Genomic DNA, 15172 nt, shown 5'->3' on the forward strand with positions numbered 1-15172 from the left:
CCCTCCTCTTAAATCTTTATGTATCCATTTTCATTGATTCCAATAAAAAAAAAAACAGGATTGAATAAGGTATCCATTGTGCCCAACTTCCTAAAATACCTGAACCACAATCACTATGGGCAACCCCCAAAACCTCTTTATTTAATGTTCAGTGCTGCATGGTTCTGAATGAACTGTCCATTTTCTCCTCACTTTCATGTGACCAAAACTCCAACGCCAAAAACATGTTCTTTACACATTACTCTTTCAAATGCCTTGAAAAACATTCTTCCCACCTATGATGGGGCAAATAGCTAATAATGTTAGTGTTCTGTGTTGTTTTTTAAATAGTGGCACTCCAGACAGTCTTCTATGTGGATTAGCTTATTCGGTCCTCATGAATCCATGAAGGAGACCTTATTAACTCTTGCCATTTTATAGATGAGCAAACTGAGCCTCAGAGAGGTAGTTTAACTTTTTGAAGGTCACACAGCTGGTGAATAACAAAGCCAGGATTAAGACTTGACAGTCTGACTCCTGAACACAGCCTCCTAACCGCTACTGTGTTTCCTCTAAATGGTGTGGAGCACAGTCACAGTTGGTATGTGTCCCACCTCCACCAAAAACCTCCAGTGTTCCTTTCCTGGTCTGTATGACTTTCCACCTCTGAAGTGTCTTTGTCTCCTCTGCACACAGATTAACCTTGCACTTCACACGTGCCAAGTTACTTTCCTCAACTTATTTAAAATACACCTCAAGAGGACTTCCCTGGTGGTCCAGTGGCGAAGAATTTGCCTGCCAATGCAGGGGACACAGGTTCGATGCCTGGTCCAGGAAGATTCCACATGCCCTGGGGCCCGCCGCAACTAGAGAAAGCCCACACACAGCAACAAAGACGCAGCACGGCCAAAATTAAATAAACAAAATAAAATAAACCTCAGAATACATCATCCTCTTCAAAAGCCTGGGGGGAAAAATAAGATGAGGGAAATCAGATTCAAAAGAAAAAGCACAAAGGAAAACAAAAAAACACAACTTCTGGCTTCTCCTTTTTCTGGTAGAACAGGAAAACCTGTATATTCTCTATGCTGAGTCAGTCCCCGAGCGTTAGACTCAACATCAAATGGCAATCACCGCGTTCAGTCAGTCACTCAGGAAGTTCATGGCGACACAGAAATATCTGAAATTCAAAGGTAACTCTTTCACACACTTGACTTCAACAATCATTTGCTGATGGCTTTGTACATGCAAAGACTCCTCTGCTTAGCTCTTTCAAATATCTTAATTCCATTAGATTTAGCATCCATATATGTTTGTATCTATGTCTCTGTCCATCCTTACAAAGCTTTATAAGGTCAAGAACTACTCTGTGCCCATCTTTCTGATTCCTTTCAGAAATTAGCAAAAAGCCTCACACTAGTTCACACAGAAACTATGGTTAAAATTCAACTCAATTGGATTTGTTACACTGATCGTAGATTATCAATAAAACTAAAGTCACTAGAGGTGGATGAATCTAGAACATGTTATACAGAGTGAAATAAGTCAGAAAGAGAAAAACAAATATCGTATATTAACGCATATACATGGAATCTAGAAAAATGGTATTGATGAACTTACTTGCAGGGAAGGAATAGAGACGCAGATGTAGAGAATGGACTTGCGGCCACAGTAGGGGAAGGCGAGGGTGGGACGAATTGAGAAAGCAACACTGACACACATATATATATATACTACCTCGTGGAAACTAGACAGCTTTTGGGAAGTTGCTGTACAGCACACGGAGCTCAGCCTGATGCTCTGTGACAACCTAGAGGAGGGAGGGGGGAGGGAGGTAGGCTCAAGAGGGAGGATATATATATAATTACAACTGATTCACGTTGTTGTATGACAGAAACCAACATAACATTGTAAAGCAGTTATCCTCCAATTAGAAAATAAAAAAAAAACCCTAAAGTCAGTAATACCTGATAAATAATTTAAGTTTCATCGTGACACTTTGGACATGGCAAGGACCTTCCACCTGTCTTAGAAAATTAGCTACTCACTGCTTTGTCATCCCCAGGATGAATTTCCTTTAAAATAAATTAATTACTGGCTGACGACCAATGTTTCAGACACCAAAGAGGCATTTCTTGAGAAACTTCATTCACCTTGCTGCCACCACCTTAAGTCAGTTTTTCAGTTTTCTTTCTGTTAAATTATCAAGAAGGGGAAGGTACAGGCCCCAGAACATGCCAGGGTTGAACCCGAAAATGATGCAGAGATGAAACATACCGTACCAGGAGCACTGTTTTTATACATCGCTTAATGGGCAAAATGCCACCAACGGGATGGCGGCCGTTCGGTTGAAGGAGCGACCGCCATCACCAACAGCTGCAGAAGCCCCGTTGGAGACACAGCCTCTCACTGAAGCTCATTTCAGCCATTGTTCCTCATAATATGATCTAAAGCAACACTTACAGGATCTCATAGAAAGTTTAAATGTTGTTTGATGAGAGTCATTAGGTATTTAAATCAAAAATGAAAGGCACAGCAAGAGAAGCAATCACAGTACGGTAAAGTAGCTCACCAACCTTCCAGGGTGTTCTCTCCACATATCTGTACTCATGGATGTCACACTAAGAACACGAACCACACAGGGAGAAAAATCGCATAGGTGCCAAATCCTGATTAGGGTATAGATCTGTGTGTGTATGTGTGTGTTTAAACACACATACATATTCTCCCCCCTACCTGAAGAATGTCCACTATTTAGTAAGTCAATAAAACGTTTTCATACGAAAACATATGTATCATTTTTACAAGAGGAACTCAGACATCAGCAAAATTCCACATTTACCATCAACAAATGAATAGTTTATATGAATAATTCTGAAGAAAATAATGTTACATGAGGCATTCAGTGTCCTCTTTTGCTGGTTTTAATGTCTGAACTTCACTCGGGCAACAATGTTTGCGTCTATTAAAGCCTTAAGATTAAGATTCTCATGGTATTTAATAGGAGAGAACGCAGAATGACATGGGATGAAAGACAAGTGCGACTTCTTTTAAAAAAAAAATAACACCACCTTGAATACCCAAGAGCATTGGTTTAAAACTGCTTTTCCATCCGGGTAAACAGAAAGGGTGCCCTGGAATACACAGTGAGATGGGATAAGCATCAAACATCAGACGTCTTCCTGAGCTTCAACTCATGGCTCACTTTTTTACCAGCATGCAAATAAATTTCAAGCTCTGGGTGGCAACTTTCAGCCAAGTCCCCAAGCTCCTTGTGTTTATGTATTTACTCTTGTCTTTAGTTTGGGTGGAAAAGTTTACGAAGCTCTTCAGGCTATTGTGTACATAGTGGATCAGTAAATATCAAGAAGGAATATATGGAATATCATCATATTCAAGGCTTTCAGGGTGGTAAAGCTAGTGGCTGTTCTCAGCATATGTAGATGATATGAAAAGACTTAAAAGCTGTATTAAATACAGAAGTCTTAAAATCAGCCTCACAGAGTCCAAGGATGTTTTAACACTAGAAAACATCAAGCCCAACCAACAGAATCCACTTTTTCCGTTTAACTTTAAAGATAAATCTAGACAAAAAAGAGTTGTCGTTGTTGTTCATGGCTCAGACATGTCCAACTCTCTGAGACCCCATGGACTGTAGCCAGCCAGGCTCCTCTGTCCAAGGGATTTCCCAGGCAAGAATACTGGAGTGGGTTGAGACAGAATATATATTCGGAAGAGAAAAAAGGCAGAAAGGAAGGAAGGGAGGGAGGGAGAAGAGGGGAAGGAGGAAAGGAAAGAAGAAGGAAGGGGGAAGAAAAGATGGAAAGTCACAGCAAAGGATATTAAAGTCGCAATATTGAACAAGCATTTGGAAATCCACATTTAAAAGAAAACCACGATTAGCTGGTAAATAGTTCTAAAATTATCTAAATACAGAAGAAAAACACAAAGTGGCTCGGGATTTTTAAAAAGATTTTCTAGAACACTTTTAAATGAGTGAACCCAAAAGTCCCCACAGTATACTGAGAAGACAGAGTCCTAATTCCATTTTAAAGGATTACAAATGTTATATATTAGACTCTTGTAATGCAATTACCTTCTCTAGTTAACTACCTCAGCAAAATTCAGAAATGTGATTTTCCTATTCCTTTAATGTTAATTTGGATTAAAGTTGCAGGGAGAAAACAGAACATTTATTTAAATGAGCAGGGAAAATGTTACAGGGCATATTGCTGCTTTTATAAAAAAGGGTATACATTGACTTCGACTTTCCTACAAATTCTACCTTGGCCATGGTCAATGAAAGTAGCAGTGTCTCCCTCGGGATCTTATGGCATTTCAAACTCTCATCATATTTTTTATATTCTCCCTGATATTACATTCATGTGTACTCTGCTTTAAGTTAGGCAAGTTATAAGATCACTCAGAACATGAGTTTTTGTTTGTAAAGCTGAAATAAGCTACTCTTGAGGATCTAAAAGGATTAAAATATACTTGTGAAAGTACCCTGGAAGTTCAATGAGAAACACAGTTATCATCACATTCTGCTTTGAAGGCACCAAGCAGGGTGGCCATGTGCAGCACTGCATGCACACCTCCAGGGGGCGCCAGGCAGTGACCCTGGCACCACCTGGAAGCTAAACATCTTTCCCAGAACAGACTTTCACACACATTTATTACTCAATAATGGTTTCTGAAACCAAAGTGAATTCTAAAAAAAAGTAAAAGAAAACCAAATCGTTGAGATTAGCCAAAAAACTAGCAGAGGCTGCCTATTAATACAAAAATCTGATGAGTGACAGGGATCAACAGCAGGGTGTTTCTTTCCCTTTCTTTGTTCAATTCAAAAATACTTTGGCTTGATATCTTAATTGAAGGTAATTTTTTCCGGACACATACTTGTACTTTGATTATGTTCAGATCCTTCACAAGGAAAAAGATGTTTTGAAGCACTAGGTCACCTTTACATTTCTTTCCCAGACAATATCTTGTCCTTTCACTGAACTTTAGAGACAAGTGACTGATTAAATCAATCAGCCTATGTTCTGGGATTAACCATAATTTGTTAAAACTTGAAAACTCAACTAACACAATCTGTAAAAACGGGAAAACGTCATCCTTTAAATCAAATATGCAAACATTAAAAAGAAAGCTGCCTACAAGCCAGTGAAAGTCATCAGTCTGACTACCTGAGCCAGCTGGAAGTCTCCAGCAGACTGAGAAATTTACAAATTAATTTGGTCACTAGTGTACCTATATATCCAGTGCACAAAACACAGGAATTCAACTTATGTAAAAATCATACACTGGTAACATTTTCAGAAATTTGACTTTTATCTAATAGAAAAACATTGGGGGTGGAGAGCTGATCTGACAGTATCGATAGAGCAGATTTGCAAAACAGGATGAGAACACTGAACAAAACGCAGCTTCTTTACAACTTTCCCACTGAATATTTTATGTATACTGTATGCATTCTCATTTTTTAAAAAAAAAATTGTTGTTACCCAATTCCTACAACAGCCAGAATGATAGCTATAAAACTCAGTTAAAACTGAGATAGAGAAAACCCCTAATTCTTCCTTCTCAATATGTTGTATCAAATGTCTTTTAGTAACTACATTAGAAGGCAATTACAGCTTAATAGCTGTCTAAATCCATTATCAGTGTACATTTAACCTTTCAATATTTAAAGATAATATTTAATTTGAGCAAATTAATGGACTGCCTGTGAGACCAAATACATCTATTTAGTCTTTCTGGTTTTCCATCAACGATATTTCTCTTTAGAGACTGGGTCTTGTGACAAGAAGTCTGGTAAAAATGGGAGTTCTTTGTATTTGTAGTTTAAACAGATATTAATAAATGAGAGGCCAACCTAACCCCAAATGAGATGTAATGTCCTTATTAACTGCGTGTGTCTTCTACCATTAACAAAGCTGCTTTTAATTCTCTGCAGATTAATTTGTATCATTAATAGTTAAGTGAGCTTATATACCTTTATCTTTCAGTGTGATTTTTTTTCAAATTCTGAATTGTTTAATCTCTCTGACTTTAAAAGGACTGAGTAATTTTCCAGAACAGCATTTTTTTCCCGCAATTTGCCCTGTATTTCACATCCTCATTCAAGAATAATAGTGTTTAAGAACTATGATAGTAGCTTTAGTGTCTTGTTATATTTTCATAGACAAGATCAATCAGCAAAAACATCACTGTAAAAAGAATGCAGAATAATTTCCCAGCATTGTATTAATAAATGCAAATGAATAAGATATTAAATTAACCACAATTAGGTCCTCAGCTATCAAGGAGCAAATGAAAACTGTCCAAATGAAGGTTTGATGTTTTAAGGCCTATTGTATCAAGAATTTCAAGGTGAACCTTTTCCACAGTAAAGTAAATACACATGCCCATATTACCTTTCTTTTCTTAAAGGTTAAAATCAATCACATTTTTCATTAAAATAAAGTTATTAAATCATCACATTTCATCACATTAATTCAAGTACTTTAGCAACTACCAGCAATCTAAAAAATTTCAAGAATTTTGTTGACATCTTAGTCACATTTTGACAGGTTATAATAATTCTAGTGTGAGTAAAGTATTTTTAAAGTAACTTAAAATGTAGCTTGTCCATGCCACTTATTGCTTCAATTTCCACTTTATGGAAGTTCTCAAGGTCCCTAAATCCAGGAACAAGCTGGTCATCATGAAGGAGTGTCTGTCTCTGTCATGCTGCTGCTGCTGCTGCTAAGTCGCTTCAGTCGTGTCCGACTCTGTGCGACCCCATAGACGGCAGCCCTCCAAGCTCCGCCATCCCTGGGATTCTCCAGGCAAGAACACTGGAGTGGGCTGCCATCTCCTTCTCCAGTGCATGAAAGGGAAAAATGAAAGTGAAGTCGCTCAGTCGTGTCCGACTCTCAGCGACCCCATGGACGGTAGCCCACCAGGCTCCTCCGTCCGTGGGATTTTCCAGGCAAGAGTACTGGAGTGGGGTGCCGTTGCCTTCTCCCCAACTCCTAATAATGCCTCTTCCATCTCCTAACACCACTGGAACCGTGTGTTATGTCGATGCACAATTCTGTGGGCGGCAGAGGTCATGGAGAGGATGTGACCCCTAGTCGTTTGGACTGAACCCCATTAAGGACTCTACATAAACCATTAGGATTCTGGCGAGCGAGTGCAGAAAGGTGCCCATCTTGCATGTGGCCAAGAAGAGCTTCCTGTGTGAGTTCACTTGCTAATTACTCCTGCCACCTACCAACCTGGAGTGACCTGCATCTTTCTTCCATTTCTCCTAGCCTTCCGTGTGCAGGGGCAAGTTTGCAACCCATCAAATTCCTGTTTCAGTCCAACAGTTGTCCTCTATAAAGTCTGTCTTTTTTTTCCCCCCCCTGGCTGTGCCAGGTCTTACTGGCAACATGCAGGATCTAGTTCCCTGACCAGGGATTGAACCCAGGTCCCCTGCATTGAGAGCACAGCCTTAGCCACTAGACCACCAGGGAAGTCCCCTGTAAAGTCTGTGTTGGGTCTGATGTTTAATACTGCCACAGTATTAAAAAAACAAAAAACCCATGTTTTAGAGTAAACGCAAATCTATGTTTAAGAATATCCAATATGTTTAAGTTGCCCCAAGACTAACATGAGAAAATGACCAAACTAATATTTTGTGATTATAATTCTTAACAAAACAATCCAATATAATCTTTAAAATGTCTGTTGCTGACATCAAACTTTTTGTTTAGTGTTTTAAAAAATACTCCAAATAGAGAAAATATATGTACATGATTTAAGAATCAAAGTTATACAAAAGTTATACATCACTACCATATTGTTCTTTACTTCTTCCTCAGTCATCCTCAGGTAACCAGTTTGTTCCTTCTATTTATTTTTTAAATGCAGGTACAGTATTCATGTCTGGAGAATTCCATGGACAGAAAAGCCTGGAGGACTATAGTTCACGGAGTCACAAAGAGTCAGAAATGACTGAACAACTAATAATTTTTCACCGTTTTCACAACAATATATATGTATATTCCCATTTCCCCCCTTTTTGCATGTAAGGTAAACTGCCAATTTCCTACACTGGTATGTCCAGACTAAACTATCACTTAATTTTTTTTTTATTTTATTTTTTTAGCCACACTGTGCGGCTTGCAGGATTTCAGTTCCTGGACCAGGGATTGAACCCATGCTCCTTGCAGTGGCAGGTTGGAGCTTTACCCTCTGGACACCAGGGAATTCCCTGAACTATCACTTTTAAGTGGGAATATTTTTAAAAGTACATGAGCTGGTTGAAACAATTTTCCAACAAAAATGCAGAGGATCCATATCAACCATAGTTCTATTTGTGTAACTACCCAATATCTTCCAGATCTGAATACACAGGAAAATCTTCATTAATCCAGCAAAAAGCCAACGTCTAAATTGGAATACTTGGAGTGTAGTTTTCCCATTTAAACCTTACTAATTTCAATCACAGATTATAAAACTGGGAGGTAATCAAGTAATGATCATTAAAAATAATCCTCTTTGGCTATATTCTATTTGAACAAAGTAACCCAAAATTATTTATTCCCACACAAAGCTTAAGCATTTTTCATGGAAAAAATTAACATTAGAGTCACTCATTCGTAGGTTACAAAATGTGTATGGATAAGCCTGAAATGAAGGATGTTCTTTTTTCTTAATGAATGATTTTAGGCCAAACAAGTCAAGGATTAATATTGACACCTTAAAAACCAGATTATTATTGTTTTTAACCAAAGTGTCCATCAAAAAAGATAATGCCAAAGTATTTCTCTTTGGAAGGATATGCTACTTTCAAAGCATCATATCCTTCCAATCAGTCTTTATTCTATCCGTCATTAAAGTAACTTAAAGGAATAGTATATTCCCAACCCAAGACTATGAGAATCAGTTGCCCATCTAACTTGTAATGGTAGGTAGGAAGAAAGAGAGCTAAAGAAGAAGCATAATTTTTTGAGAAAGACAGCAGAATATTCATTGAATTGAGATTTTTGTATACACTAAAAAAATGTGTCGTCTATTTTCTGCCCTTTAAAAAAATTAGCATCATCAAAGCAGCTACCTGCACATGCCAAACACCAGACATTCAAACGATGAGACCAGCAACATCAAAGCCACGTAGAATGAGTTCCCCAAAGCAAAAGCAAAAAGTAATTGTTAGTTAGACTTCCGCTTGTGGCCATCAGAAATGTTACCTTAATTTGGCCTTAATGACCTATAATCAGTGTTAGCATACAGCTTTTAAGACCGCCATTATTCAGCTTGATCTATGGATATAATGGAGCAGAACACAACTGTGGGTATAATTAAAATAAGTTCCTGTAAAAGTGGAATATGTAGCACATTGCTAATGTGTAAACGACTAAATAACTTAATCAGGTGAAATGAAGTGCACTTATAACCACAGATACTTAAACCAAATCACGATAATGCTGTGTATACGAATTTTTTTTTCAAATGTTTCTTTAAACAGTAGGGCAAAGAAATACAAAGGAACTGGGACCTATAAAATGAACACTGGTTAACACTGACTCCCAAATGGAAAGTGAAAAAACAAAACCAAAATTCTTTCTAGAAGTCAAAAAAATTATAAATAATCACGGGATTTTTTTTTTTTTCTCTAAAAAAAAAGCTGATTTGGAGAGCAATTAAAAGAATGACCTAGTATTTTGCTTTTGGCTCCAAAGTTTTATTTTGGATACATATTCTCTTTTCTGTTAATAAAGGGGTACAAAGAGGGATGAAGGCTAAAATCCCCATACATAGCCTGAGTTACAGTTATACTCTGGGGTGGTTTCCAAAAGCAAGTAAGTAAACTTGCTGCTGTTTTTCTGGGTTTTACCATTCCGTAAGTGTAAATAACCACAACAAACGATCATGTGGTAACACCTTTCTGGTTGCACCAGGAGAAAAACATGGATGTTAAAATTCACCCAAAAAGGCTGCTCCCTGAAGAAAGATAAAGCAGCAGACGAGCACAGCGGGAAAAGAGTGTGAAGAGCACACGCGGGACCCTGATTCAAAACACAGCTGCTGGGTCTAATTTTAGGCCAACTGGCCTTGTCAGTGTCTCTTAACAAGGAAAATTTACCCACTGAATATTAGAAGCTCTAAAAAGAAGGGGGAAAAGCACATAATAATATTCATTAGTTACCTCTACCATGGCCACTGTTTTATGCAGAAAATATGTACTGCAACTTCTTAGCGAGAGAAGCTGAGCCAGTGCCGTGAAAGGTATTTCAGTAAAGGAAATTTTACTCTCAAGAAATGACCCATGAAGATCCAGAAATACATGAGCCCAAATCAGAGAGACCAAGCGAACATTTCATGCAATAAAGGACAGAAATGGTATGGGCCTAACAGAAGCAGAAGATATGAAGAAGTGGCAAGAATACACAGAATAACTATACAAAAAAGATCTTCATGACCCAGATAACCATGATTATGTGATCACTCACCTAGAGCCAGACATCCTGGAATGGGAAGTCAAATGGGCCTTAGGAAGCATCACTACGAACAAAGCTAGTGGAGGTGATAGAATTTGAGCTGAGCTATTTCAAATCCTAAACGATGATGCTGTTAAAGTTCTGCACTCAATATGCCAGCAAATTTGGAAAACTAAGCAGTGGCCAGAGGACTGGACAAGGTCAGTTTTCATTGCAATCACAAAGAACATCTCCCACAGTAGCAAAGTAATGCTCAAAATTCTCCAAGCTAGACTTTACAGCACCTGAACCAAGAAATTCCAGGTGTTCAAGCTGGATTTAGAAAAGGCAGAGGAACCAGAGATCAAATTGCCAACATCCGCTGGATCATAGAAAAAGCAAGAGAATTCCAGAAAAATATCTACTTCTGTTTCATTGACTATGCTAAAGCCTTTGACTGTGTGGATCACAACAAACTGGAAAATTCTTAAAGAGACAGGAATACCAGACCACCTTACCTGCTTCCTGAGAAACCTGTATGCAGGTCAAGAAGCAACAGTTAGACCGGACATGGATTAATGGACTGGTTCCAAATTGGGAAAGGAATATACGTCAAGGCTGTATATTGTCACCCTGCTTATTTAACGCTGGCCTGGATGAAGCACAAGCTGGAATCAAGCTTGCCAAGAGAAATATCAATAACCTCAGATAGGCAGATGACACCACCCTTATGGCAGAAAGCAAAGAACTGAAGAACCTCTTGATGAAGGTGAAAGAGGAGAGTGAAAAAGCTAGTTTAAAACTCAATATTCAAAAAACAAAGATCATGGCATCTGGTCCCATCACTTCATGGCAAATAGATGATGAAACAATGGAAACAGTGAGAGACTTTATTGGGGGAGGCTCCAAAATCACTGCAGATGGTAACTGCAGCCATGAAAGTAAAAGACACTTGCTCCTTGGAAGAAAAGTTATTACCAACTGAGAGTTAATGCCTCGGCAGGTTGATATGAAGCCCGGGGTCCCTGAGGAGGAGAGAGGGATACGGGGCTCCCAAGTAGGAGGAAAGGACAAATGTCTTTTTTTTTTTCTCCTCTACATTCCTTAGTCTTAGTCACATAAAACGCTTTTTTCTTTAAGCCCAGAACTGATGATTACACAACAAACAACTCAATTTAAACTCTGTACTAGGGATTACAGGGTTTCTCTGGTGGCTCAGAGGGTAAAGCGTCTGCCTACAATGCAGGAGACCTGGGTTTGATCCCTGGGTCAGGAAGATCCTCTGGAGAAGGAAATGACAACCCACTCCAGTGTTCTTGTCTAGAATATTCCATGGACAGAGGAGCCTGGTAGGCTACAGTCCATGGGGTCAAAAATCTTTTCACTAGGGATTATATAACAACAATGTATGTGCTTGAGGACAGTTTCTCCTTCTTGAAAACCTTCTCACTAATCCTGATACCTTAGAATGTATATTATGGGAGTAGGTCTGGTAAAATCTTTCTATTGTTAAATTCTAATCCTGTTATCTTAAAATGTAAATTATGGGAGTGGATCTAGTAAGATCTTTACAACCTTGAGACATTCTTTTGATTTACTGTAATAACTAATTTAAAAACTATATAACTCCCTCGCTTAGACTAGCGAAGGGGGCACTCTCTGTCCCCCTTCTGATGTCTGTGTCAGAAACTTTCGCTGTCCCTTTTTCATACTTTAATAAAACTCTGTTACACAAGAGCTCTTGAGTGATCATGCCTGGTCCCTGGTCCTGAAGCTAAATCTTATTCTTCAGAGATCACAAATCCAACACTGTTCACCATAAGCTATCACAACCTAGACAGCATATTAAAAAGCAGAGACATTACTTTGCCAACAAAGGTCTGTCTAGTCAAAGCTATGGTTTTTCCAGTAGTACTGTATGGACGTGAGAGTTGGACTATCAAGAAAGCTGAGCGCCGAAGAATAGATGCTTTTGAACTGTGGTGTTGGAGAAGACTCTTGAGAGTCCCTTGGACAGCAAGGAGATCCAACCAGTCCATCCTAAAGGAAATCAGTCCTGAATATTCAATGGAAGGACTGATGCTGAAGCTCCAATAATTTGGCCACCTGGTGCAAACAACTGACTCACTGGAAAGGACCCTGATGCTGGGAAAGATGGAAGGCGGGAGGAGAAGGGGACGACAGAGGATGAGACGGTTGGATGGCATCACGGACTTGATGGACATGAATTTGAGCAAACTCTGTGAGGCCGTGAAAGACAGAGGAGCTTAGCACACTACAGCCCATGGGGTCACAAAGAGTCAGACACGACTTAACGACTGAACAACATCTCTGAATGTCCACAAGTGAAGTAACAGATGTTTCACAATTGCTAACATTTATTGAGCTCTTACTGTGTGTAAGCCCAGGGCTAAAAATGCTGTACTTGGACATGTTCATTCTACCCTCACAACTCTATCAGGTGGATCCTCTGAGTAGCACCATTTTACAGACAAGGAAACTTTACAGAAAGTGATATAATCTCTTCAGCACTTAGGTGACTGAGATGTGTGGATGTCTACCAATAAGAAATCTTGTCTGATTCTGCTTGAAGGAATTATAAATATAAAAGTTTCGGCACAATCTCATATACTCCCAGGTCCTTCAGTAAATGAAATAAAAAATTTTATTTTACCTTATCAAAAGCATTTGCTGCCGCCATCAAGCAGGGCAATGAAGCATCTGTCTACTAATGTATCCGTTGCCTCCCTTTATTTTTCCAGAAGGGAGACACATAGAAATGCTCATAAAATGGTCTCTAGAGCCTTACTTCCACAATTGTATACAAAATATTGAATCTTCATGGTACTGATTGTTCAAGACAAGCACCTTATCTTTTATCAGATTCCCAAAGCACTCTGTAGCTCCAAAAACGTTCAGATTCCCTCAACTTCACACTCCCTGGCCCAGGCCAAACTTCCAGCATCACATGCCCCTGGTGCTCTCATTACTCCATTTCTAGTTTCAGAAACTACCTGTGGCGTGCCAAGGTCACAAATGCACAGACCTTTTGTCTAGAGACTTCCCACTCACTCTCCAAACCCCAACAGACATGGCAGACTTGATGAAGTCCCTTTGGCATTTACCTCCACCCCAGCAATTCTGACCTCCCAGTGACCCCCTATACATACCCACTTTCAAAGAATTTACCATACGATAGGATAACATTTAGTGTAGATGCTTACCTCCTTCCATGTAGGCTCCTTGAGATCAAGAATTATGTTATTTATTACCATTTTTACTATCTTAACCATTCAGCACAGTCCTTCACATATAATATGGGGTCGATAAATTTGCTAAATTATCAATAAATTAATATATAAACAAAACACTATAAAAATAATCAGTTAATGACTCTGTGTCTAAGAAGGTACCATATGACACAAAATTCACAAGAAACGATCTTTGCGTATATTGATTTTCAAACCTAGTATTTATTTGTTGATCCTAGTTCCACAAAGAACCTGACAGACTCCTTATAAAATTCTTTCAAACGATGATTTTTGACAACTTTCTTCTTTCAGCTTGTATTTTAATTAATTTTTAAACAGTTTGTTCTGCTTATAAAAAAAAATACATGCTAATGATTACATCATGTATATGCAATAAATAAAACATATAAAGAAAACATATATCACCCATACAAGAAAATATGTGACTATCCATGTTTTTTACAATTTTTTTTTCATTTTTCAAATGGACAAATTCACTCTTTGAGATTTAAAATGACTTGACCAAGACCACAGAGCTAATAATGGAGAAGAATGGAAGTAGAAGCCTATCCTTTCTAACCTGTAGATCTAAAATACATCTCTCTAGATATCAGGTTTCCCTAGTGGCTCTGAGGGTAAAGAATCCTCCTGCAATGCGAGAGACCTGGGTTTGATCCCTGGGTTGGAAAGATCCCCTGGAGGAGGGCATGGCAACCCACTCCAGTATTCTTGCTGGAGAATGCCATGGACAGAGGAGCCTAGTGGGCTACAGTCCATGGGGTCACAAAGAGTCGGACAGACTGAGCGACTAAGTACACAGAGTTTGCAAGCCATGTCTTCCCCAACCCTGCCAATATCCAGTTGTCACCTGTTTTTGTAAATAAAGTTTTATTGGAATGAAGTCTTGTTCTTGGTTTACTTGTTACCTAAAGCTACAACAGCTACAACAGCAGAATTTAGCACTTGCAGCTGAGAGTATATTGCACACAAAGTTGACATTTATTAGCTGGTCCCTTACAGAAAAGAATTTGCTGACCTTTGCTTGAGACTATGCCATTCTAGTCTCAGAAACATGTATTTATTCTCCAGGTCTAAAGAATGATTTCTTCTTTTAAGGAAAATTCCTTTTTCAGAGGCTACACATGTAAGAGGTAAAATGGTAAAATCCATAACGTAAGGGTCTGAATACTCCTATGAGCTTCCTTTTAAATTTTATCTTTAAAAACTTCAAAATACCAAAATGTATATTCGAACCAAAATGTCCTGTCAAAAACCAAAATATTTATTAAAGGAGGCATGAGCCACAAATGCAGTGGCAAAGCTCTGGACAGAAAAATCAGTTCACCAGCACTTATACAACCCTCCACAGAGTCTCCTCTCATGTCTGGCCACGGACACCCTGTCTCTACTTGGCCCAAAGGATCCAACTCACCCAATAATGCTCCTCAAATTTCAGTTTCACCTTCTTATCTTTGCCTTAACTGAAGA

At 38.7% G+C, this 15172-nt stretch overlaps 1 protein-coding gene across 45 annotated transcripts in view; it reads right to left on the reverse strand.

Annotated features, from left to right (window-relative positions):
- Positions 1-15172, reverse strand: part of TCF4 (transcription factor 4) — a 380629-nt gene that overhangs the window by 340687 nt on the left and 24770 nt on the right. The gene's annotated exons all lie outside the window — the stretch shown is intronic.

The sequence above is a fragment of the Giraffa tippelskirchi genome, chromosome 14, assembly GCF_054371585.1.
Source record: "Giraffa tippelskirchi isolate mGirTip1 chromosome 14, T2T-mGirTip1v1.2.pri, whole genome shotgun sequence".
Taxonomy (NCBI): Eukaryota; Metazoa; Chordata; class Mammalia; order Artiodactyla; family Giraffidae; genus Giraffa; species Giraffa tippelskirchi.